General features: G+C 31.9%; 1 long non-coding RNA gene across 3 annotated transcripts in view; it reads right to left on the reverse strand.

Moving 5' to 3' along the window:
* Positions 1 to 1,215: 1,215 nt before the first annotated feature.
* LOC105347087 (uncharacterized) overlaps positions 1,216 to 25,626 on the reverse strand; it is a 36,338-nt gene continuing 11,927 nt past the window's right edge. For all 3 annotated transcript variants that reach the window (XR_010709611.1, XR_010709610.1, XR_010709612.1), the window contains exons 3-7: positions 10,544 to 10,861; positions 8,484 to 9,154; positions 6,830 to 6,886; positions 6,584 to 6,622; positions 1,216 to 6,406 (exon numbers count right to left, since the gene is read on the reverse strand). This is a non-coding gene — a long non-coding RNA (uncharacterized lncRNA). The remainder of the gene's footprint in view (positions 6,407 to 6,583; positions 6,623 to 6,829; positions 6,887 to 8,483; positions 9,155 to 10,543; positions 10,862 to 25,626) is intronic.

Genomic DNA, 25,626 nt, shown 5'->3' on the forward strand with positions numbered 1-25,626 from the left:
GAAAAAAATGACCACATAATTTATAATTTGCAACAGACAATTATATACTCTTAATATTTGAAATACATTGTCAATTACCAAATATGAAAAATAGTATACATATATGCCACATGAACTGTATCGTTAAGCCAATATAATCTGAATTAGAACACAGGATCAAAGTCTTCCATAATTTAGATGATAATTATACTGTTATTTCAAACTCTTCTACCAATTATTACATGAATTGTACAATTTAAAATATTACGTATGCATTTCAAAACCTAGCTGCAGGTCTGTAGCTCCCGGTCTGAACTAATGATACATGTACAGCGCATCCATGCATTAGTTGCTTGCTTCACTTAATAAATCACTTGATAGTGTATTGTAAATTAGTCTTTATAAAATATTATTTACCTCAAGTTAATAAGAATATATTCCCCCCAAATACTTCCATAAATTCACTTTATAAATATGCCAAGATAGAGCAAGATGCCAACAATAACAAATTTTCCTGACATGTACATCACATTTAGGCTCCAAGATGAACATTCAAAATTTGCAACACAACTTCCTGTTATGCAGAAATCTGAATTCTTAGTGGTCAGTTTATCTGGCAATTAACGAATCATTTCAAACGCATGCTCTGTTGCCTTCTAAGATATAATAGCACATACCAGAATCACAAGAAAATCATAGGAGACTCAAAACCAAGAAACAAACCACATCAGGATCATACTTCCTTATTTGTCACCTATGATTTGGGTATGATTCATTTAATGGATCATGTCTAAATCATAGAACAAAATCATGAATTTGTGAGTTTGATATGATTTTTAAGTGATTTTGATATGATTTCTTAAGAAAAGTTTTTGTTTATATTCAAGGAATTAGTTTGATCATGTATAATCACTGCCAGATATGTTGAAGGAGGAAAAAATTGCATAGAACATATATGTATAAATATATGTTCATGTTTAAATTATTGAATTTGCGGTAAATTATGGAGCCTACATTGCATGTTTTAATTTAATCTCAAACTTCAGAATACAGTGACCGCTGTCTAGTTCGATTTTAACCTCTGTAAGTTCCGATCGTTGTTTTTATTTGCATTGTTTAATTTTCTACTATCATATCCAATATTCACACAAAATTCGCCTCAGTCCAGCGGAGTAGTCAGTTTTCACTGTATGGCAATTAATGCCTAATCATTGTCAGATGAATTTTGGATCTGGATAAATATTCATTGTATTTTATTTCGAGAATCGTAAACAAGCACAATACATTAAAATTATTTAAATCAAAAGACATATTAAGTAATATATTTCGAAATTAAAAAAAGCTGCCTAAAGTGAATATATTTAATAGACAAAGATCGAAGAACAATAAAAATTTACAATTAAATTCTTTTTCTATTGAATCATTTGGCCTTTGACAAAAAAATCAACCATGATTATACAATTTTCAATGAAAATGACAAAATACTAGTACATGTGTATACATTAAAAAAACCCCATACATTCTCTCACCTAAAATGGTTATAAAATAGACATCAAACTTTCTTATTTTATACACGTTAACACAAATGAAGGTTTGTTCATTTAACATTCATATGATTTAAATCAATGCTCATAATCGAGAGCACTTGATTGATTATCATAATCTTCCAATGGTCCCTCGTTTTTTAGTCGGTCAAGACTACAATGTGATAAATAAGTTACTGAGTCTGAAATCACGGTTTGCATTCTCTCTTCGATGGGCAAATCATACCATTGAAAGACATCGTCGATTTTGAAGGAATTTTTTTCAAATACTTGTCGTGATACATCAATCAATGCCTGTTGAAATATGCTGTAAACTGCGTCTTTATCATTTATATCAGTTTCGAGAAGGTCAACGAGGTAACGGTATTGGGACTTCGTACATGCATCAAACACCGTGTCCTTTTTGTTTGTTTGAAAATGAGGATCATCTCCATGGATCAAAAATATGAAAGATCGGATGAGTCGTTCTAAAACTACCAAAGGATTCATTCCTAGTAAGTTAGTCACACTATTATATAATGGACTTCGTCCTCCATTATCAACGGTCGCCGCCGTGCATGATTTCGTCTGAAGCAATTTTAAGATGCATAATATGCGACTGTAACATTTGGTTTTCGATGCCAAGTTTAAAGCAGTATCTTTTCTATTAGTCTTAGACGTCAAAGATATACTGAGTCTACTTTCTAGAAAAATAGATAGGAGAGCGCAAGCTGTGAAATCATCTTTCGGTGCTTCAATGCAATGATGAACAATTGATAAACCGGATCGGTCTTTCAAGTTCAGATCAGGCTTCATTTTCAAAATCTCCGAAATCGTGGTTGATCGATCTTTTAAGCACATTACAGCTACCATAAGTGGAGTTCTAAGCAATTCATTTTGTGCATTTACATCAGCCTGATATTGTAGCATCTGTTTTACTATGGTACACACAGCACTGTCTTCTCTGTCAGATTTTAGTACTAGATGGAGAGCTGTGTTCTCATCACAATCAGCTTTATTAATGCATGATGCGCTTATTCTCAAAAAGTTCAACACACATGAGACGTTCGAGTTTACTTCTATTGCAACATGTAAAGGGATTCTTTGATCGGCATTTTCCTCGTCTACGGGGAAATACCTTTGTAGTTGGTTAAACAACTCTTCGCGTTCAGTTTTATTTAGGTATTTTGGATCTGGATTATAATTGATCGATGCCAAATAGTGCAAACAGTTTATAGTCGGTTTCCTTTGTTCGAAAATATTCTCTATAAAATATTTGACTATATCGCCATACAAATTGTTCCCATCTGCTAAGTACTGTAAGGATTTATCTATGTCCAACTCCTGCAGATTGATTCTGTTCAGTAAATACACAACAGTGTGAAAATTTTGTTTTCCTGTGTGCTTAAATGCCACGTCGAGGCAAGTTAATCCATCATTGTCCTTCTTATTCACATCCACACCAAGTTCAATAAGGCGTGCGCATATAGCTGGCATGTGTTCACTATCAAAACAGGTAGTCGAGCAGTAATGAAGATATGTCCGCCCCTTTTCCCCAACATAGCTATTAAGATCCGCCGTGGTTGTTTCAAGAATCTTCAGAATAATTTCTGTATCCACAAATACATCCTTAGTTTGTTTCAACTTTTGACTCACCGAAACATTTGTAGAAGATTCCTTGCGTATCTGCTCACTTGTGTCAAAGGTAGCCACAAGCGGGTCAGTCTGCCTTAGGTAAGATTTGCTCATCAAAAACTGCATAACTGTCCACAACGAAGACTGTGGTGTCTCTTTTTCACTTTTTTCATTAACGTCTGACATTTTAGCCAAAAGACAAATTATTGTTGCTTTTCGTCTTTTAAACTCAAACTCATTGCTGGATTCGATTAAGTAATCAAGGGCAGTGTTTTGATAGATATCTCTTGCTTTAATATTGATATCTTGAGAGAGTAAAAACTGAAACAGATTTACCATTTCAGGACAAGTCTTTGCCGCGGTTATTAACAGTGTTTCTTTCTCTTTGTTAAGCGCATGTTTGTTAAGCTTTTCAGCTTCATTTGACAGGAAAAACTGAAGAGCTTGAATTTTTACATCCTCAGAAACTTGCTCTTTGATGCATTCATGGAGAGGAAATTCGCAAGACTCGTGAAGAGCGATTTGTGTCAATATTTTGCTGTTGCGTTTTACATATGATATAGCAATACTAAACGCAGACTCATTATTTCCATCGCGAACAAGAACGCTTAAACCTTTTGAGAAAAGAAGAATTTCAACGATTTCGTTATTGGTCGTGTCATCATAGTCTGGCCTTTGCATTGCTACATGAAGTGGGGTTTTGCCATTTGAATCTAGTAGTCTCATATTGACACCATCATTTATCAAGAATCGTAAAATTTCAGTCCTTGGGTTTTGTCTTTTCAATTCAAGGAAAACAGGACTATTGCCCCGACTATCTTGTTTGTTAACATCCAATCCATGCTGAACTAAAATGGCGAGAAAATCACGAACATTTATATTACTGTCACAGTTTTGTAACAACAGTTTGTGAAAACAAGTCTGACCATGAATATCATGATCATTCGGATTTGCACCATAAAACAACAGGCTCCTAAGAACTTCAATTGATGGTTTCGACTTGTTTAGTTCAATCATGAGTGGCGTCTCTCCCCTTTTATTTTTCATATTAACGTTTGCTTTGTTCACGCATAATCTCCCTATTGTCTGCAGATGTTTATTTTTGTCTTCTATATTTCTATACACACAAAAGTTTTCCGCCTCATAAGGTACCCGTGATTCTTCTGGCAAATGGCAGGAGCCATCTTTACTCTCAAATGAAACATCACTTATTTCATTTTCAGAACGGCCGTCTTCGTCATCATTACTTATTGTTAATTCTCCGTGATTATGCCATCGGTATTTTAATAATAGGTGAAGAACAGATTCTCCCATTTCATTTACAAAATTTATCGGGTGTAAATCCATACCTACTTTAACATCAGCTAAAGAACAAAACGCCTTTATCAATTCGTCTGTTATTTCTAATTCGGAAATTTCGACAAGACATAATAGGAGATGCTTGTGTGATCCATGTTTGACAGCTGAACTATGAACTTTGTCAACGATTTTTTCGAAGACGGATTGTTCAATTGACGTAATCCTTCTGTATTTATTTTCCATTCCTGAAGGTGTCTTACGTTCAAAAGCTAAAACAGTCTCGAGCATATCCGTGGAACAAATCTGAAACTCATTGTAAATGGCACAGGCATGTAGAAAAGACCACCCTTTCCACGTGGCATTAAGAGAAATTGTTTCATTCTTCAATAAAAGTTGAATTGCACTCTCATTTTTGTTATTCACAGCTACAAGGAGAGGAGATAAACCGTTGTAGCAATTATTCTGAATATTTCTATTTGAGTAGATTTGTAAAATATATTCCATTATTTTCAGTTTTTCTGTGAGCATACAAGATGCTAATAAGGAATAAAAATGCTGCTCATAGAGCTCCTCTATTTCTGGGCAAGCAAGCTTCATAGTGTCGTGTCTTAACAGAGCCATGACTGTTTCATTACAAGCTCCGAGAGTGAACAAGTATATAAAAGGTAATCCGTCATCATTCTTTGTCGCTAAAAGATCTTTCAACCCATCAACATCAATTATGGCCTCTCTCAAGAACGCATTTGAAACATAAATGTCATTTAGCTGTTCGAATTCACATACTTCACACATGTTCCCTTTCTTAATTTCCAGTCGAAGACGTTTCATAAAATATGTCTGCAATTCCTGTGCCAAAGAAAGAAAATATTCTTTGTGCATTTTCTGATACAAAATGCTCATTGGCAATATTTCAATAGCTTTCTTAGGGTAGCTTTCAAAGAAATAGTTTTGAACAGCATCTTGCACACTAGGATGAGAAAATTGCAATCTGTTTTCTTCAAATTCTTTTACAAATTTATCTTGATGATCATAAACCACTGTTTCAATGTGGTCCACATCACCTCTTCTCAGCTGTAATTCCTTAGTAATCTGCAATTCTGCAAGAACTGTCCAACATTTTTCAGAGTTTCTGTAATCAAAAGATTCATTCTGAATCTGCTGTACCAATATCAAAACAAAAAGTACTTCAGTGCGTCTTGTGACATCAGCCTTAATAGTGTTCTTCACTTCAGAGAGCAAATGACTTTCAGGATTCGAAAAAAAGTTTGTTCCAACTTCCCTACATGTGGAATCGCATGCAAATAGATGGGCACATAACGGAAATCCAAAAGGAGGAGAGGATGAAAAAATTTGTGTCCATTGTTCTTCAGAAAAACTTATTTCTTCTGTCTGATGAACAGAGTTTGCAAAATTCATCTTTTTCTGCAAAATTTGTTTCTTCTCAAAATGATTTAATTCTAAATCATCAGAATCAATATCTACGGTGCAATTTTGCAGTAAATTATGATTGTATTTCATTTTCTGAACGGCATACTTCAGTTTATGAGGTCTACTTGTCATTACAATTTGTACTTTTGAATCACATTCGTCGTCATCACGAATATTTTTAGACGAGGAATCAACGCCTGGTAAAACTGAATCTTTTATGAATCGAAACATGTTCCACCAATCTTGCAGTGTATGCTCACTACAATCAAAGATGTCGTCGATGAAAATCAAGTGGTTTTTTGTAGGATCAACATAAATACTGAAATCTTGCGGTGCATGTAGTTTGCGCACGAAACAGTTTTCTTGTTGAATATGTTCAAACATTAAATGTACTGCCGTTGCTGTCTTGCCAGTTCCTTCTTTTCCAACTAAGAAGACACATTTACGTTGCTTCAATATTTGTTCCACTTTCTCTAATACTTTTGTTTTCACATAAAACTCATTTTGTTTGATAAATTTCGCCAAAAAAACTTCAGTTTGACCTGCAAAAAGAAATTCAAATAATGTCTATTAAGCAAACAAAAAACAGGCGTTAATAATTAGTGTAAAAGTAATTTGATAAAATTAATTTTTTGCATGTTATTAATAACATTTAGCTGTTTTATGGCAATGTGTCAATCAAAATAACTTTATGCGTTCTATTACAACTTTTTTTTTACCGATATTCGCATCCTTTGTAGTCAAAGCCCTTCTGGATCCTACAAAACAGTTTACATATATATCACTCTGTGTTGTCTTTCATTTTTAAAAATTTTCTATTTCTATTATATATATATATATATATATATATATATATATATATATATATATATATATATATATATATATACACATGAATGGCCAAAGATGATACGAACACGAACATTAGATCATCACATTGTCTCGTATACAGAAAAGTGTTTTACCAAAGTCAAATTTTTCTCGCATGCTCATCAGCTCTTCTAATTTCTGATCCGTCTCAACTGTAAAAAACAGAAGTACGCTTGATCAAATCGGCGTCATGTTGACAACAGAATCCAGATAGATTTTATAATTTTATTTTGTTAGCTATGGTTAAAGCATGATAAACCGTTTGAAATAGTACATTATCACAATTTTTTGTAAATGTGAATGCATAAGGAAACAATATCTAAAGAAAGAAGATGGAGGAATAAGATAGTGCAAATGCCCTTTTGGTTTTCTCGTAAAATATAATTTCAAATTAATTTTTTCAACTAAATATACTTTATTATGTTAAAAAAGGACAATTTCTAATTATATTCAGTTTTGAATATTTTAACAAATGGTAAGAAAAAAGTAAATTCTAACGTTTTGGTGGTATCGAACCCACAACCTAAAAGCCTAGCTCAGTAATGTTACCTAATGTCTAGCGCTATAACCATTGAGCCATTTCAGTCAAATTAATTGTTTGAATGCTATATGTGACTTCGACAACGAATTTACGGACTTCTATTATTTTTCTAAAACGTTCAATTGTTGGGATACAAAATGATATTTTTAAAGTATAGTGGGTCATCTCTCCACTTTTTTGTTGATTGAAATCGGATTGATTTCCTCTAAACCTTAATATATAGACTTAGAAAAAAAATATGGAGCTCAGACCTACTCTATGAAAGAAAAGGCATCGAAGTTCTAAAATTGAACTATTTGGTGGTTTTGACACGCATACGCCAGTTAAATCAACCTTTTACGAGTATTTAACATATTTGTGGGTTATAAATCGATATAATGATAAATATAGATGTTTTCAATAATTTTCAAAAAAAAAATCAGATTTGTCGATATTTAAAATTTATCACGTCTTATCTATCCTCATATAGGCATTTTAGACGCCTTAGTCACCCATCTTCTTTGATATGGCGTGTTCTCGTAAATTCATGTACCATTTCGTATAGCACTGATATCAATACAGCACTGTCGAAACTTAATATGAACAAGCATTTTATTTACAATACCTACTACATTTGTAACTACTTTTAATATATCATTTACAATTAAGTAAGATCACCATTGATTTGCAGATGTTGTCAGATCGAATCAAATCTCTCACTACAAAGCACTATACATCTATCTTATTTTTATGGGCTTTTGAATAATGCAAAAAACATGTGAATTTTTATTCTATATTATATTCTACTAGTATTTATCTTCGTCGTTCACTAAAACCATGTTACGATACACATAGATATGAAATACATTTCAGTGGATAATTGACTACAAGAAAGGTACGCCATTGTTTTAAACCTACTCTTCACATACAAGTGAGATTTTAATTTAATTGAGGATCAACCATTGTAAAACGATTTCAATCGTTTTAATTATAGTGTCCATCAACTTTCTTACAGCATAGATTACTTTCTAAATCAGTCGTATTTAATATCAGACCAAGTACGTTTGTCATTTTTTCTACTGAGTATTTGTTTTTATGAAATATCAAAACGATGTTAGCGGCTCTCGTGTATTTCTTTTAACACTTACCAAATAGCGTATATATACTTTTCACTGTAAAAGATATACTGAAATAATGTTGGGATAACACTGATGAGTAAAAATAATTACCGTCCTTTTCAATCAGAGCATTCAGCATTGCCTCCTTTTCTGTTAGTTCCTGTAGCCTTTTATTTAATTCTGGATCTATTTGCATCTTTCTTATATTTTTCATCTCCTTTCTGTAGGAAGCGGACCCCAAATTGTCATCTATTTTAAAAAGAGCTTGTTCCAAAGAAGCCCATAAATCTTTAAATTCCGAGTCACAAATCTTCGCTTCTGTAGCATGTGCAAAAAACTCATTCCTGCACGCTCGAATCCTTTCTATTGCAGCAAGAAGGCTGGTATCTCCGGGTACTGGTTTTTTTCCCCACTTGTATTTGTTTGTACTATTTGGTTCTATTTTATGAGGACAAACATTTCTAACGATTGAGTACATCAATGTAAAATCTAGCTTTCTATACTTGACCAGCCCATTTTTCGGAGGAAATAATGTTTTTTTCTGAATATCTAAGAGATGATGTTCAATTTTTTTCCTGTTTAAAGCTAATGTTTGAGTCAATATCAGTTCTCCGCCACTTAGTTTGCACTGCAAAAGATCCCTCATAGCCGCATTACAAACATCAAGTATAAGGCGTGCAAGTCTACAAAAGTTGGCTGTTTCAGTTGTTGCTTCATAAGGATCTGCTGATATCTGAGTATTTTTATTTTGCTGATCATGATGGGTAAATAATCCAACCGAACTACAAACAACAAACAACAAAGGTTTACATATTAAGACAATTGCCAAGTTTAAAAAAAAAATAATAATACAGAAAGATGATTGTTTCATAAAATTGTTGTTTTACAAATGCATAACATTTTGACAAATCAAACGTTGACAGACACTTCACTGGAATGTCACATCCCCTTGATTATTTTGTCAAAACACGTTTTGATTTTTAGCTTAATTTACCTCACACATCATAAGCGTCTCTTTTCTCAAAACATGCAATTTAAAGAACATGTAAATGATTAAAAGTAGGTCTGATTATTAAACAACACCTTGTTCACATTGTAGATTTATTTTACTTTTTTCACTCAGTCACCTTGAACCATCACTTTATAGATATACTAGAATTATGCAATTTAAAAGGATAACCGCACTTTACGCCGTATTTTGGGTCTTATTTTCGGTCACTATTATTACGTTTATTTCTCGCTCAATTATTTTACTTTGTTAATTGATATGGAGTTTTGTCAATTTCCAACAAAATGTTATTGTCAAAATTGTTTTAAACTGTGTTGCAATAAAATTATTCGTTGTTTTCTGACCCTAACTGCTCTGCAAATATCTGGAAATTATACTTTAGATTCATAAATATGCATGGAGGGTGGAAATATTATTGTAATGTGTGGCCTAAAATTAGAATAGAGATACTATAATTGAACCTACCCCTCTCTCTCTCTCTCTCTCTCTCTCTCTCTCTCTCTCTCTCTCTCCATTTTTAAAGGTTTCAAAACAAAATATATAACATATAATATCGGTCGGTATAAGTAGTCACTGGTGATCGTAAACCAATGGCTGATGAAACACGTGTTACGTGTTTGCAATGAATTAAATATAGATTAATTAGTAACGCACAGAACCGATAATGTTTAAGACACTTTCCATTATTGCAATAATTTTCCATGACTTTCTTATCCAACAACAATGACAAATATTTCCTATATGTAGGATATTTCACCCCTTTGAAAAATCAGCAATTTTGAGCAATAACTCTGTTGCTGTAAACTATACAAGCATTTGACTGAATTCCTGTTAAATTAAATTATGGATTATAATATTACCTTAATCGAGACTATTACTCACAACAATGTTGTATTAAACATGTACAAAAAAAAGTTTGAAATGAACTTTCCTGCTTAATTTATCTATATTCACCGATAAATGCGTAATCCTCTTCTTTAATTAAAAATTGGCGATTTTAATAAAAGGTCAAAATTATACAAAACACCATTACAAGTAATACATGCAGATTTTAGTTGATGACAGCCAGAAAATGGGAGATGGGAGATAGACTAATATTAAATAGTCAAAAAAGCGGATAAATAGCTCTATGACAGTACAATTTGGTGAAAAACATGCTTACCTGATAGCACCGCTTTGTGGTGAAGAGAGTGGTTGGCCAGTGGCGCAACTTTGTGAAGAAAGTGGTTGGCCGGTGGCGCAACTTTGTGGTGAAGAGAGTGGTTGGCCGGTGGCGCAACTTTGTGGTGAAGAGAGTGGTTGGCCGGTGGCGCAACTTTGTTGTGAAGATGTTGATATCCCGATGGTGTTGCTATCTGGAGAGAACTGTGCTTGCCTGTAGGCACTGCTTTTTGGAAAAAAAGCTGGTACCTCAATGCCGCTTCTGTCTGGTGAAGAGAGTTGCTGCTGAGCAGTTCTTCTTTGTGGGGAAGAAGGTGAACTAATTATTGAAGAAAAAAATTGATTCAATCAAAAATTTGTTAATATTACCCTAAGTGTGTGCGTCATCAACGGCCGCGGTCCGTTATATTATAACAAAAGTTTTGAGTAGCTGTGAGAACCTAGTATGATCCTAGAACTTGTGTTTAAACCCACAGTATGTCATACATGTATATATAAAATAAAATATAGCTGTGCGTAGAACAAAGAGAGAGAGAGAGAGAGAGAGGATGAACTATAACTATAATGAACTATATTTATATACTAGTAATTATATAATAATAAAAAAGTAGATTAGATTTTTTAAAATATGATAAAAAACGTAGAATTCTTAGTAAAAAAAATGATTTTGTTCTTCCGTATGCATTTTGAAGAATGAATAGAATATAACAAAACCTGTGACTGAACACCAGATTTCTTTGAATTTTGACTGAATATTCAAAAAATGTTCCATGTTACAAATTAACATATTTGAGAGTTTATTAATTTTGATAGGTAATAATTTGTTTGGGTTTTATTCTACATAATATCAGAATTGTAAAATAGTTTTATAGCGATATACACATCTAAATTCAGGAATGAATCCCGAATCATTGTTTTATTCAACTTATTATTTTCTTTAATATAATTCAAAGATTGGAAGTTTACAATATGTTTATATTTTTGAAAGAGAATGACCAGATAATCTATAAACTCTTATTAAACAAGCATTCTGAGAGTATTGCATAAGCTATACACGTCCCCTACCGGTTTGTAGAAATTTGTGAAAACAATGCACTGTTATGCAGCAGGGATGGGGTCAATTACAATGGAAAGTATTTAATTAAATTACAATTACTTGCTTAAATTCTTCAATTAAATTACCATTACCATTACAAGAGTTTTCAAATGTAATTAATTAAATTACAATTACTTTGCAGATGTAATTAATTAAATTACAAATTACATTTTCATCAAAATTTACTAAAACCATGATTTATATACAACACATAAACATTTAAGGAGGTATATCTATAATATGAATAAAATTTCCTCATAATCAAAATAATTTCACTGTTTGAGAATTTGCTAACTATTCTGATAATTAGTTACAATTTCTGGAAAAAAAAAATATAAATTTGGTCTTTTATTGTTTATTTTAAAACGCAAGTACTTGTAGTCACAATATGGAGGTGTCCCATACACCCTGATATTCAATAAACATTTAAAAGTCATATCCCTTAACCTACACCTACCATGTCAACTAAAGTGTTTCTTGCAGACTTTAATTGTTATCAAAACAATGCACACCTGTTGTTCTCTACCTAATTATCAAAATGTTAGCAATAAGGGAACACACCCTGTGGACATGTTAGGCATCAAAAACTTAAACCCATTTGAAGCCATGCATTTTAGCTCTGTGTATTTTAGGCTATCAATTACAAAGCATGACTTGATAGTTTATATAATTTCGATAACACTGATTTTGTTTGTAAATTAAACAGTGATATTTTAAACTAACTCAATGATAATTGACACACTAATTATTCTAATAAGAAGGGAAATAAGTATTTTTTAAGAAAAAAGAGATCAAACAAATCATCAAATACATGTACTTAATTAAATTTGGGAAACTTATCATTAAATATTGAATCACTGAAAAAATCCATTTTGAAAAATATTTAGTATCATAATGATATATATAATTATGATAGTTCAATGCTTTTTAACTACTCTTCGAATTTGACCTAATGTGCCATTGTGTGGGGAAAATGGGTAGTGGATAGCTTAATATTTATATGTCCATCAGTGTGTAATTGAAAGTAATTGAAAAGTAATTGGAATTACATGCCTTTTTTGAAAGTAATTAATTAAATTACCATTACATGCAGGGATGGGGTCAATTACAATGGAAAGTAATTAATTAAATTACAATTACTTGCTTAAATTCTTCAATTAAATTACCATTACCATTACAAGAGTTTTCAAATGTAATTAATTAAATTACAATTACTTTGCAGATGTAATTAATTAAATTACAAATTACATTTTCATCAAAATTTACTAAAACCATGATTTATATACAACACATAAACATTTAAGGAGGTATATCTATAATATGAATAAAATTCCCTCATAATCAAAATAATTTCACTGTTTGAGAATTTGCTAACTATTCTGATAATTAGTTACAATTTCTGGGAAAAAAAATATAAATTTGGTCTTTTATTGTTTATTTTAAAACGCAAGTACTTGTAGTCACAATATGGAGGTGTCCCATACACCCTGATATTCAATAAACATTTAAAAGTCATATCCCTTAACCTACACCTACCATGTCAACTAAAGTGTTTCTTGCAGACTTTAATTGTTATCAAAACAATTCACACCTGTTGTTCTCTACCTAATTATCAAAATGTTAGCAATAAGGGAACACACCCTGTGGACATGTTAGGCATCAAAAACTTAAACCCATTTGAAGCCATGCATTTTAGCTCTGTGTATTTTAGGCTATCAATTACAAAGCATGACTTGATAGTTTATATACAGTACAGCTCACGAGTATCCCGACACCCACCGTGTAAAAAACACGGTGGAAAACGGTCTGTGTCGCACCGTGTACACGGTGTGACACCGTGTATGTGATTTGGAAAATTCAAGAAAAAGCACCGTGTCGCACCGTGGCCGCCTGTGTAACTCCGTGGCCACTGTGTTACTCCGTGGATATCGTTACCTGAGACGTTGATAGAAATAGCGTATGTTTAGAAATAAATAAATTATTGCTAAACAAGGTTTGAAACATACAGATCCTTTTCATATTTAATAAAAAATATCGACTTACGTTGCATGGACCTAGAAAATTGTCAGGGCTGACAACGTGAAGTTAAGTTTTTGTGATCTGAAAACTCGACGTAAATGGGTGCCTTTTAATTCATTTGTTCTTAAATAAATTGAAATAAATTCACCAAATATATTTAATAATCAGTTGATATATAATCAAAATTCAAATCAATTTAATCTTGTTTTTTTTCTAAACACACGTGATGTTGTAACTGACGATCCGATTAAAATGTCGGGAGATTAAACGTCTTATTTTCTGTTATCTGAAAACTTTCTGATTTATTAATTAATTTACAGTCTTAATATAAACCAATTAAAAATGAGAAATGAAAACATTTCAGATCATGTTTTTTTAAAAACACGTTGATGTGCTGTAGTAAATAACAACCCCATATTACTGGTGACTCGAATAATTTGGACTTCAGCTATTTATGTAGCAATAAATAAACAAAAAATCACTTTCATATTATAGTTTATAGTTAAATACCTGTACAAACTCTTGTTAAATTATATTCAAGCATTGTACAGGTACTAAAAATATACCCGCATTTCATAAAATAACTTTCAACTTTATTTCCGTATAGCGGGTAATGGCCTCGTGATTTCACATGAAAAATCACTCGTGCGATACACCTGTACGGAAGCTGATCAGGTACACAACATTGTCTTTCATCTTGGGTTCTATACACAACAGGTGTTATTGTCTGTCTTGTTAGGTGTCATTGTAATTTACAACTAACTGTTTGTATATTTGGACGTCTGAACAGGTGTACTCGAGATGCCGTTATTCACACCTTTCCACGGACACCTGTTTGGTAACTCATCACAACCCGTCGTGTGTATGGTCTGAATATATCTTACTTCTACTTTGTTAGTTCCATGATTTTTTCTAATCTCTAACAAACAAAAAAATTGTCTGTAGATATGTACACAAACAACTACACGTAAGACTATCGGCGCGTGGATCCGGAGAACAATTCAGCAACTCTATAAATGCGGGAATTTCACAAAGTATTAACTTGCGATAAGAAATTATTTACCGGGTACACATACATGTATGTACGAAAAAACTTGATTGATTAAAAAGATGAATGAGATAACACGGTAACTTTTTGCAAGCATTTTAAACAGTTAACACAACTTTATTTACTTTATAACCAATCTAATATGTGTGATGTGAAATAGCGTCGAAATTTTAACGAAAAATCTTATTACATCATGAACTTTACAAACTTTTAGTCATTGTGTTAAAATCGTTATTAAAATTATGGATCTAAAATAAATGAATTAAATTTATACAAATAGAACTCTTATAATTCAAAAATTCACAAAAGTACAGAGAGAGAGAGAGAGAGAGAGAGAGAGAGAGAGAGAGAGAGAGAGAGAGAGAGAGAGATTCTACAACGCTATATTCCAACTCCATACATGCAATATAAGAAGGAAGAAACTAAACATTTCAAACACTAAATACTTCATTGCTACACATTTTTCTATTTTGCGGACTTAAAAAAAACAATAGAACGACATTTTTTCCTTATCATGGAAGGAGCACGTGGTCTATCTCGCGGGCTGATTTGATTGACAGGGATAGCACGTGGACTCTGCCTGCATAGATTCTATAGCAATTTTAGGGAAAGGGGTTCAATATAATGGAAACTATAAATCTAACTTATTAAACTGAATTACAAGTAAAATGTACTTAAAATTAAACTCATACCGGTATCCCCCCCCCCTCTCTCTCTCTCTCTCTCTCTCTCTCTCTCTCTCTCTCTCTCTCTCTCATATGACGATCATTAAACAATCAAACAGTAATTATTGCAATACTGAGTAGTTTCTTGGAACACAAATAATTTCTAAACCCAAGTTGCTTATAAAGATGAAATTAAAAAAATTATCAAGTACCGATCCACGGACTCTAAGCGCTATGAATATGTACTCTGCGGTACTACATGAACAAGTACATCACACATGTCTAAAAGAAAGAAAATTTGAAAATATATGAAATATAAAGCCGTATAATTATATATTTAGAGAAAGTACAGTTGTTTTCAACAACCCGTTATATTTGTTATCGTTGAATAGAGTATAAGTGAGAGAAGATCACAGTTATGATTCTATGCACTATTGAAACTGCCAAACTACAGTAACTACGATTACTACTACGTTTAAAAACGGACTGAAACAAAAACTTATGGAACCGTGTATTTGAATTTTAAAAAGGAAAAGAAAGTGTTAGTGTTTTAATTGATCAAACCTTTATGTGGGCGATAACGATTTTTTTGGTTCTTAATATCAACAAAAATCAACCGTAACAATTGCATACGTCTGAAAATTGCGTGCCTAAAAATTTTATTTGTTTATTTCTATTTTCTTTTTTTTTTTGTCTTTTTCTTTTATTCTCTTTCGTGCATCAATAAATATTTTATTCTTTATAAGTTTTATTCCTAAATCCTCCTTTTTTCACAGGTAAATACCGCGTGTTACATGCACCGTGTAACTGTCCGTGTTGCATCGCGTTGCACCGTGTCGCACCGTGTTTTTTCTCGTTTCGTGGCCGTAACAGAGAACAATAGATCAAAGGTACCGACACTTCCACGCTCAGCGTGGACTTTCAAACACGGTGGTCGGTGTTTTTGTCGGGATACTCGTGAGCTGTACTGTAATTTCGATAACACTGATTTTGTTTGTAAATTAAACAGTGATATTTTAAACTAACTCAATGATAATTGACACACTAATTATTCTAATAAGAAGGGAAATAAGTATTTTTTAAGAAAAAAGAGATCAAACAAATCATCAAATACATGTACTTAATTAAATTTGGGAAACTTATCATTAAATATTGAATCACTGAAAAAATCCATTTTGAAAAATATTTAGTATCATAATGATATATATAATTATGATAGTTCAATGCTTTTTAACTACTCTTCGAATTTGACCTAATGTGCCATTGTGTGGGGAAAATGGGTAGTGGATAGCTTAATATTTATATGTCCATCAGTGTGTAATTGAAAGTAATTGAAAAGTAATTGGAATTACATGCCTTTTTTGAAAGTAATTAATTAAATTACCATTACATGCAGGGATGGGGTCAATTACAATGGAAAGTAATTAATTAAATTACAATTACTTGCTTAAATTCTTCAATTAAATTACCATTACCATTACAAGAGTTTTCAAATGTAATTAATTAAATTACAATTACTTTGCAGATGTAATTAATTAAATTACAAATTACATTTTCATCAAAATTTACTAAAACCATGATTTATATACAACACATAAACATTTAAGGAGGTATATCTATAATATGAATAAAATTCCCTCATAATCAAAATAATTTCACTGTTTGAGAATTTGCTAACTATTCTGATAATTAGTTACAATTTCTGGAAAAAAAAATATAAATTTGGTCTTTTATTGTTTATTTTAAAACGCAAGTACTTGTAGTCACAATATGGAGGTGTCCCATACACCCTGATATTCAATAAACATTTAAAAGTCATATCCCTTAACCTACACCTACCATGTCAACTAAAGTGTTTCTTGCAGACTTTAATTGTTATCAAAACAATTCACACCTGTTGTTCTCTACCTAATTATCAAAATGTTAGCAATAAGGGAACACACCCTGTGGACATGTTAGGCATCAAAAACTTAAACCCATTTGAAGCCATGCATTTTAGCTCTGTGTATTTTAGGCTATCAATTACAAAGCATGACTTGATAGTTTATATAATTTCGATAACACTGATTTTGTTTGTAAATTAAACAGTGATATTTTAAACTAACTCAATGATAATTGACACACTAATTATTCTAATAAGAAGGGAAATAAGTATTTTTTAAGAAAAAAGAGATCAAACAAATCATCAAATACATGTACTTAATTAAATTTGGGAAACTTATCATTAAATATTGAATCACTGAAAAAATCCATTTTGAAAAATATTTAGTATCATAATGATATATATATAATGATAGTTCAATGCTTTTTAACTACTCTTCGAATTTGACCTAATGTGCCATTGTGTGGGGAAAATGGGTAGTGGATAGCTTAATATTTATATGTCCATCAGTGTGTAATTGAAAGTAATTGAAAAGTAATTGGAATTACATGCCTTTTTTGAAAGTAATTAATTAAATTACCATTACATGTAATTGAAAATGTGTCCAATTACACATTACTTCCAATTACATCAAATTTTGTAATCAATTACACTCAATTACCATTACAAATTACCATTACCCCATCCCTGTTATGCAGAATATCATTTCTTACCGTCTTCTGTAAACCGAATCAACAGACCAACCCGATAACGAACCCGATTGTAATAATACAAAAAAAACCTGTTGATTAAATTTACAACACAATGCTTGACACTATTTTACAGAACTTATTTGTTAGCAACAATAAAAGGACAATAAAAGGAATTGTATTATTACTGACTAGATCCTTTTCTCGTTTATTCAATACACAGCGAACCTGATAACGAGCCCGAACATTAAAAAATTTGAATATAAAAATTTAATTTTCTCGAAAATATGTCAACCAGACACTACAAAAGTGCAAACTTGATCTGTAGTTTGACATTTTGAAGCTGTTCAGCAAAGGACTATACATGTGCAGTATGGTCAAATATCTGCCCCCAATATTAACCAATTTTTAAATAGTATCGTATAAAAACCAAATCTTCATAAATCATTGTTTAGTAGACGCCTATCACTTTATTCTTGATTTTAGTCACCATTGCTCATTCACTGTTTATCTATGCTGTCACCTAAATGACCTAATTCCTGCAAATTTGCAAAAAACTGAAAATATTGTCATTTTTGCTTTATATTTTGCTTTCGTAAGTATAGAGCGCAGGTCTGCTCAAGTACGATTTTAACATATGTTTTTCTTCAGATAATTATACACATTATATTAAAAAATGGTACTTGAGCAAGCCTGCGCTCGATGTTTCCCAGTCGAAACCACCCATATTTTGCTACAAAACATCAATTTACAAAATAAGGCAATCTTTATGACGTCATTTCTACATTATGACGTCACTGTGGTGTTAACCTTGTACACCCTTATTTTCAAGATGATTTTAACTATCTCCCACCTTATTTTTAAAGCTCTTTATAAAACTTTAATTTTGGAGGCAAAAAATGCATAAAACCGCATATAGTCCTTTCATATTATTCCTTAAACGCATAAAGAAAACAAGAGGCCCATGGGCCACATCGCTCACCTGAGCAAACATTGATAACTATTTTGACTTAAATCACTTGAAATAATAGAGAAATTTAATTTTTAGCATAGTTTAGTACCATAATTTTCTTATGTAAGATTAAATATTCTTTATAGAGGGGTGGGGATGAAAATAAATTGTGTCATTTAAATTAAAATGCATTACTGGTATGTTAATTCCAGCAGGTTTTTTTTTGCACACATTTGAAGAGTAATGCATGGTTCTTTAAAGATAAAATTTTCATGCAACTGCTAAAATGTATATTAGTTTGAAATTTAGCACTTATTGTGGGCCGACCTTATTACCTGTAGTCATAATTTGAACAAGTTGAATCTACACAATTAGAGGATGCCAATATTCCAGTTCATTGATTTTCATATAAGAGATCATGCAATACATATCCAGTTTTATATATAAAAAGTGGTTAACCATTTAAACGTACAAGAACCATTAAGGCTCCAGGCCCTTCATCACGTCATATGATAGTACATGTTATTTCATGCAACCTTTCTTTATTTCCAAGATTAAGTTATGACAAGAAGTACGTGCAAAATCCTATTAGATAATCTGTAATCTAAATTGTGTCTGTTAAAAATCTAGCTTCATTTATACGCCGACTTGATATATCCCAGAATTTGAAATGAACAGAGAAGCTTTCATATGCATTTTGGCTAAATTGGATTTTAAAATTGGCAACATTCTCTTTGATGTGAACCCTTAAAAATAAGAAACCTGTTGAAATATGTTTCAATCACAATGGCATGATTTAACATATCTACAATGAATACAATTACTGGTATAATATATCAACATGAGACATATTTCATTTTAGAAAGCAATTTTATTTAGAAACAAACATTTCTGGTAATATTAAAAGAACCTCGGGAATAATTTTTATGCACACACATTAAAAAAAAACCTAGTTACTGGTAATACATTATCTATATCAAATTTTACAAATATACTGTAAATGTAAACATGTAGTTTCTAAGTGTTATATAGTTATGCATATTGTACATTAAATTAAATGAATATAATGATGAGAAAATACAATAAATCATACTTTAAAACCAAATATATACATGAATATATAATTAAGTTAGTCATATATATACACAAAGTTTAAATAAATTAATTTAGAAGTTTCACTGTTTTTTCATAACCTTTCTTCGAAAAAGCGAAAATAGAAAGGTTATGAACAGTATTGATTCACAAGACATACGGTAATTAAATGAAAATTATTTGTCGATAGAATTTTATACAAAAACTAGTAACATAATTATTCTTGTGTCATTTACTTAACTGTAATGAAACAGAAAATGATAAGATAAAGAATGATTTGAAAATACGAGTTTTATGATAATTTTGTCATTTGAGTGTGATTGTTCAAGCAATTGTAAAAAATAATTTAATGCACTTTATACTTTAAAATGAGCATTATCAAAAACAATAAAATTTATGACACATTTATGACAAGTTCAATATAACCATACAAGATGAAGACATCTTTTCTGTTCTATATGATACAAATAATATTTCAATCATATTATATATTTGCATATAAATGCATGCACAACCATATGAAATAATACTATAGTTGAGTATATAAGCGTTGAGTGTGTGTGAATGATTTTGAAAAATTAAATAAAACTTAGATGAATATTTGTTTGAAATTAAATTCACTTTTAATGCAATGTACATGTATTTCTCATTTTTTAATTTCTTTAAATGAGATTTTCTATAAAGTGTACATTAAGAGTACACTGCATCAAATAAGCAACCAGTATGCAATATTTCTTTTGTTTTTTCTTTATACATGTATGCCATATTGTTTATAACTCTGTCCATAGATATGAATTTATTAGAAAAGGCAGGTTTACCGCCCGCTACAGGCTGGCCAGTGACCTCCTTTCTTTATACTTACCTGTCATTTTTGAACGATTGGAGCCAAGTTTCTTTAAATACAGGTGCTTTTGTATTTATAAGAGAAATACATGCATTCAAGTAAATTAATAACATTGCATTAGTAAAATATATATAATTTTCATTATAAAAATCATATTACCTGGGTAGTTATATAGTTTACATAAAAATGATTTGGCCTTAAGTAATATAAGAAATCCATAAAGGACCAGTTCAAATCAAAAAAGAGAAGGAAGTTGTCATTACAGAAAAGATGTCTTCTTTTTTTGCTCCAATATTTTCGACTAACATCGTACATGTATTAACATGATTTAATATACATATAACATGCACTCACATGAAGGATTCGTACATATTGTGTGTGTATTGTCCGTAGAAATAAATATTAAAGAATTTTAAAAAATGAATACAGATTCACATACATTTATTGTATTGTAAGACACCAACTTTTGCTTGATATAATACGATATTATTGAATGAAGTCATTGATAACAGCTATAAAGATAATAATGAAATAATATTAAATTCAAAGACATATTTGAAAAATAGTTTTTCTAGAATATAGGGTGTAATTATTCATATGAGATGCAAACAATTTTGATGTGACATATATAATCTAGTATAGACTGTATAAATATATGAGTACAATTAAACTTCTATCAAGTTATTATGAAAATACAACAAAAAATATATAAATAAAGCATCAGTATACAATTCTTTTTAGGAACAAATAAGTGCAGGTGCATGATTAATCAGTTTTTTTATTTACTCTCTTCTCTTCTCTTCTTCAGATATTGCCACATTCTGTTTTGCTTTAATATGAAGGAAAGATTCAATTTTTAATGTGGCTTGTGCACAGTATTGAAGTTGTTTACATGACTTCCAGAACTGCAATTCACAATTAACTCGCATGTAGTTCATTTATGGAGCACATGGCCAGTGGTCATTGGCGTTAGGCCAGTAACCCAAAGGTTGCTGGTTAAAATCAGCTGTGGTCACTTGATGTTTTGTTGTCCCTTACACAAGGTACTTTATCGATCTTTGTCTCAGTCCACCCAGCTGAAATTGGGTACGAGCAGTAAGCTGGGAATTAAGCTGTGATAGACTGGTGTTCTATCCATGGGGAGTCGGTGACTGTAATCTGCTTAGCACCTTGGAAAGTGAGTATAAGCACCGGTTTTATGCACCTTCATGGCTTGGAGAAGGATTAAATTTAACTATTTTCAATCAGTGTCTTTCCTCTTATTGATGCAAGTCTGCAAATTAATATTATCTTAGAATATTGAAGAAATACACAAATTTACACATGTTCACTGTACAGTAGCTTTGAATATAAGACATAGGCATTTTTTGGTTCAATATATGTATATATAGACATAGTACAATATAATGTATGAATTTAAAAATATTGGCATAGTCATGTTTTAGGTGGGAGGAGGAGTAGAATTGATGAAAACAACATCAGTGAAGAAGATGATATCTGTGTAAATTTGGGCTAGAAATTAAAAATTGAGAACCGATTTAACAAATTCTCTACATTCAGAAAACAGTGGAATTGTTACAAATCAAATGCTCAATTAATGATTTTAATCCCCATCCCCCTTGAACCACTGAATCTATGACACTGCCAAAAGCAAATAGTTGGTGTCTTACAATACCTATATATTAATTAAAAGACCATTTGTCACCTTTTAAAGGTGACAAATGGGATGAGGGAGGGGGCATTATTTTTACAGCTCCCTCTGATGAGTTTTTACTTTGGTGCCCCATTCTCTTTAAAACACAATTATTTCATTCAAAAGCGCAGTATATCATTTTATGATCAGACCAGTATGCTTCAATCACATCTGTTGCACATGGGGCTATGTTTGTAAAAATCAGGTCCAGCTGAGAACCGGTATTATGTGTAGCCTTTGTTACAATTTGTTTACATTTAAAGCATTTTTCAAAAAATGTTAAAAAGTCAATATGCCCAGCAAGCAAATCGAAATTGAAATCCCCTAAAAGTACCAAGTCCTTCTGGTGTTCAGTCAAAGGCTTAAGATGTGTGTTTACATGTTGCTTGAAATTTTCCAAAGAACATGATGGGTATTTATAAAGTACGATAACTTGTACATCTCTACTTTGGCTTAAATGTACATTTGCAGTGATGAACTCCAAGGAACCATTGTTAAACTTTGAGATATACGTTATCTTGTAGTCATTTTTAACATACAGTGCTGTTCCATGATGTGGACGTCTATTCAAGTGACATGAAACCTCATGATTAAATATTGCTGTGTAGCCGTGTAGTTGAAAATTGTCTTCATCTGCACTGCATAGTCTTGTCTCGGAGAAACCAACTACATCTGATGCTAGAATATTTGGCTCTCTTTTTACTTGTGAAAAGTGCTTATGAAGTGATCTACAATTGTTGAAAGCAACTTTAAAACAATTAGAATTGATTTGATACATTGGAACATAACAAAGATGCAATGGCACCTCAGTTTTCATTCTTTCCATTTCCTCAAGCACTTTTTCATCCATAGCTAATGCCTGCTCATTGAAGTTAAGGATGTGTAGATTATCTACTGACCGTACTCGACTTAGAGCAACATAGTGAATGTGTGGAGTTTTCCTAATTTTAGTTTGAGACAAGTCAATTACAATTTCATCAACAGTGCACCCTTGAGCTTTATGAACTGTCTTTCCTGCAGCTGGTCGCAATGGAAACTGAATTCTCTGAAAAGTATTATGATTCAATACAAAAGACCGCTGAACTTCAAAAATAGGTGTCCAGTCATCATTTATTCCATCATGAAACAAATGCTTGTATTTTTTGCGATTTGACTTTCCAACAGCAGAATCAAAAAAATTGACCCAAACTATGCTTGGTCTTGATATGCCTTCCATTTTGCTTTCAATCAGTTGAACTTTACATGATGACCCATTAGTAAGCCCATCAGAGACATCAACATTGACCGAGATATCGTAAATCATCCCCACAGCAAGAATCAATATTTGCATTAAATTGGCAGTTTTGCTAACATCATCCTCATTTACTAAAGACCTGAGAAGCTTTTGTTTCACTTCCTTTGAGTAATCTTTGATAACAGTATCAACTGATTTCACCATGACCTTTTCTCCTTCAAGTCTCTCAATCAACTGATTGTTGTATGCATCTACTTTAGAGTTCTGAGTAAAGAGATGTGGAGCATGGTTTGGATAATTTTCATTTGTTTCTGTTATCATGCATCTCTGAATTACATTCTTGTCTTCTGGTGTTAATTCATTATAACGAAGGCGATTAAGCAGTTGGGCAAATTCAATATCATCTTTTTGTCTCATTATTTCATCCAATTCAAATACACAAAAGTGTTCCCTCCACAGATTGCTTGCAAGAGCTTGGGCATTACATTTTAAATCCTGAAAGATCCAGCTGTCCATCACAGGTTTGAGTTGAAAAAAATCACCAACTGCTAAGATACTAATACCACCAAATGGCTTTTTGATGCCTGTAAGAAGTTGCAAACGACTGTCAATCAGAGCCAAAGACCTATTGCCTACCATTGATATTTCATCAATTATGATTATTTTCAGGTTTCTGTATTTGGTACGAAAAGTATTCAATTCATCGCAGTGTAAACTTTGTTGGCTTTGATTAATTTTTTGATGAAAAGCGGACGCTATGGTTGACCCTCCAATGTTATATGCTGCTTTTCCTGTGTACGCACAAAGAAGTATTCTAACATCATCTGGGTTTTCACCTTCAGTTGAACATAGATATCGGTGCAAAGCTTGATAAAGTGCTCTTATCAAAACAGATTTGCCAACACCAGCACCTCCAGATAAAAAAGAATACATTGGCTCTTTTTCCATTTTGACCCATTGCATGACATGATTGAAAAATTCCCTTTGCTTCACATTTAAACTTTCCACCAATTTCAAATATTGATCCTCTGGCAGTCTCACAGAACTTTCCTCTGTAATTTGTCTTGATGGGATACCAACATCTGCTCCAATATCATATATTCTTTGTTCAACTGGTCTCTCAGGGTTAAACTGGACATACTTTTCTGATTCAAAAGATCCTTCAGCTTCATCTTCTGCCTCTGTTTGCTGAGTATTAGGTGCTAATTCATCAAAAGCATCTGTTAATTCATCATTTGCTATCTGTAATGCTGCATCTAGCATTTCAGCATTAAACTCATATTGCTTGATTTTATGAGCCAAAAAAGACTTTCTAAGACTAAATGAATTTTCAAAAGTGTCAGTTCCAGACAACAGATCAACTGATTCATCTCTCCAGGGCAAAAACAACATTAACCTTTCTCTATAGTAATTTTCAGGGTCTGTTTTTAGATTGAACCGGACATATCTAATCACTCTAGGTACTTTGCGACGTCTGATGATAATGCCATTCTTTAGAGTAACAAGTGTATCACTCTCATTAAAGTCATCATCTGACTCATCATTTTCATCATCATTTATTTCTGTTTGATCGAATGTTTCTTCACTTTCTTTTGGAAACACTACATCAAGTTGAGATACATAGTCAGCTAAACACCAGTTTTCAAGTTGTTTAGGTCGTTTTGCGTATCTTTTAATGACATTACTGCATTCAACATCTGTAGAATTTGGTGTCAACTTTTCCAGTTCAGCATCTGTTTTGATGAGAATTACTCTATCATCAGAGGGACTTGTGTTGATGAAAACAACATCTCTTGATGCTTTTGTTAGAGGCATTTGCAACACTAAATATGCAGCTTCTTGTGCTCCAACTTCCACGCTATTGAGGAAA

Source organism: Magallana gigas, chromosome 9 (assembly GCF_963853765.1).
Source record: "Magallana gigas chromosome 9, xbMagGiga1.1, whole genome shotgun sequence".
Taxonomy (NCBI): domain Eukaryota; kingdom Metazoa; phylum Mollusca; class Bivalvia; order Ostreida; family Ostreidae; genus Magallana; species Magallana gigas.